Here is a 2,720-nt window from a genome sequence, read left to right as displayed (position 1 = left end):
TTAGATGACGTTTGAGCAGGAATTTAAGAGAAATGAAATTGAGCCATATAGACATATTTAGGAAGAACACTCTAGGCAAAAGAATCAGAATGGAAAAGTCCTGTTTTATGAACATGGTTGGTATTTGGGGGGAAAAAACATGGAGTGTATTAATGGCTTCCATGGAGTGACTGAGAGCAAATAGTGATAGGAAATGAGATCATAGAAGCAGCGGAGGGCCATATCTTTCTAGGGACTCATAAGCAACTGCAAGGAATTTAGATTTATTCTGAAAGAGAGGATATCTTTAGAAGGTGAGTGATATATAATTGTAAAGGATAATTCTGGCTGCTCTATGGTGACTAGACTAGCAGGGCAAGTATGGATGCAGGGAGAAGATTTAGAGGCTATGGAAATCCAAGTAGTATTTGGAGATGGTGAGAATGGTCAGATTATTACAAATATAGAGCTGATTAATTGAACGTGGTATATAAGAAAAAAAAAAAACAATACTGATGCCAAGGATTTTGACCTGAGCAATTGGAAGAATGAAGGTGCCTTTTATTGAGATGTGTTATATTTGTAAAGAAAAATGTTCTATGTATCTATCTATATATCATAATGTAGTAGATATATCTGGTGTGGGATTAACAATGATTTTGTTGTTGTTTGTGTGTGTGTGTGTATCTATACTTTTAATTTGTATTCAACAAATGTATTTGTTTTCTATTGCAGCCATAACAAATTACCACAAACGTACTGGCTTAAAACAACACAAATTTATTATCTTATAGTTCTGTGGATCATAAATCTAACATGGCTCTCACTGAACTAAAATCAAGGTGTCAGCAAGGCTGCATTCCTTCCCGGAGGCTCTACAAGAAAATTCACTTCCAGTTTCTAAAGGTAACCTGCATTCCTTGGCTTGCACCCCGCTTCTTTCATCTTTAAAACCATTAATGTCAAATCTCTCTGACACTTACATTGACACACACTTCTCTTTGACCACAGCTGAGGAACATTCTTTCCTTTTTAAAGATTCTTTTGATTAGGTGGGGCCCACCTGGATAATCTGTGATAATCTCTGGGATAATCAATGTCTTTAATCACATCTGTATAGTCCCTTTTACCAGGTGGCTAGCATATTCACAGGTTCCAGGAATTAGGACATGGACATATTTGGGGGACTGTTATTCTTTCTACCACAATAAAAAAATTTGTGGAAGAAATATTTGCATGGGTGATATTTAAAATATTCTTATGCCCATTACCCATCAATAATCACTGCTGAATTTTTAGTCAAGTTCCTTCTAAACTCTGAGCATGTATGCTATCTTTTCTTTTTCCAATTAATATTGTAATATACACACATGTATTCATTGAACATTCACTTGTCAGTGTCAGGCCCTGTGTTTGACACCAGAGATATAAACTATAACTTACTTTACTTATATAACATTATATTATAAATATTTACATATGATTTTCAAATACCATATGGATGTACCAAAATTTATTCAACAGTACACTAATATTGGACCTTACAATTACCACATTATAATTCACGCATAAATTTATATACATTTTTGTGTATTTTCTGGATATTTTATCTGTATGTATTGTTATAAATATGGTGCTCATCATTCTGCAACCATTACTTTTCAATTAAATATATCTTAAAGAACTTTCTATCTCAGTACATATAAATATGAATAATTCAATAGAGTGGATATACTATATTTAACTTAGTGATTATTATTATCATGAATATTTAAGTTTTTTTCTATTTGTTTTCTGTTATAGGCTGTTTTTTTAAATTGCTTTCCCCAAAGGTTGTGCCTATTTAAATTCCCTTCATAGAAGGTCAGCTTTGCAGGCAGTAGTATTGGCAGCGGCAGGTGGGAAATGGCACACGACTTGATCTCCATCTTTGGCACCAAAAAAGACAAAGTCAACTATTCATTTTGTTTCACAATTGGAGTATGTCCTCATGGAGACAGATCCTCTCAGTCGCACAATAAACCAACCAGACCATTGCCTGTTTGAACATGTACCATAACCTTCAAAACTCTTCATTGCCTGCTGACAGTTTGTGCTGTGCTATGGGTGATGTCAAAATGCAAGTACATTATGATGAATTTTTTGAGGAGGTTTTTACAGAAATAGAAAAATAGGGTTAAGTTGAAGAGAAGAACGTCTGTGATAACCTTGGAGATCACCTAGGTGTAAACATGTATGTCAAGTTTCGTCCTGAAGAAGATGCAGAAAAGGATTTGATTGACTTGAGGCTCTCCTCTGGGACAGATGTCAGAGAAGCCTGATGCCACCAGTATGAAAAGGCAGTGTGTGCAGGAGAAGGCTTCTGCAACTTCATGCGTTTGAAGCCCATTTCTAGAGAATTGTGGTGAGAGTTATATGGACACCATTGCAAGAAGCATAGATGGAGGTCAGGGTCTGGGGACCAGAGTGTGGACAGAAGGTAGTGGAGAGATCATGAAAGATGAGGGCAATTTTAAGCCATGCCATTTTTACCCTATGTCTTCTAGAAAGTGTAGTTGATTGACCAAACTAGTTCATAATGGGAATTTTTTTAAACAACAGCGACAAAACCAACAAGGATGGGTTTCTGAATAAAATCAGTAATGATATAGTAAAAAAATAAATAATACTCATCACAAGTTTATGAAGCTGACCATCTCATAAAACATTGGTTATTGTTTTAATATTGATTTTTTATTACA

At 35.0% G+C, this 2,720-nt stretch overlaps 1 pseudogene; it reads left to right on the top strand.

Annotated features, from left to right (window-relative positions):
* The first annotated feature begins 1,884 nt into the window (after positions 1–1,884).
* LOC101320031 (splicing factor U2AF 35 kDa subunit-like) lies at positions 1,885–2,462 on the top strand (annotated as a pseudogene).
* Positions 2,463–2,720: the final 258 nt, after the last annotated feature.

This window comes from Tursiops truncatus, chromosome X, assembly GCF_011762595.2.
Source record: "Tursiops truncatus isolate mTurTru1 chromosome X, mTurTru1.mat.Y, whole genome shotgun sequence".
NCBI classification, from domain to species: Eukaryota; Metazoa; Chordata; class Mammalia; order Artiodactyla; family Delphinidae; genus Tursiops; species Tursiops truncatus.
This window is presented reverse-complemented; position numbering and strand designations above follow the sequence as displayed.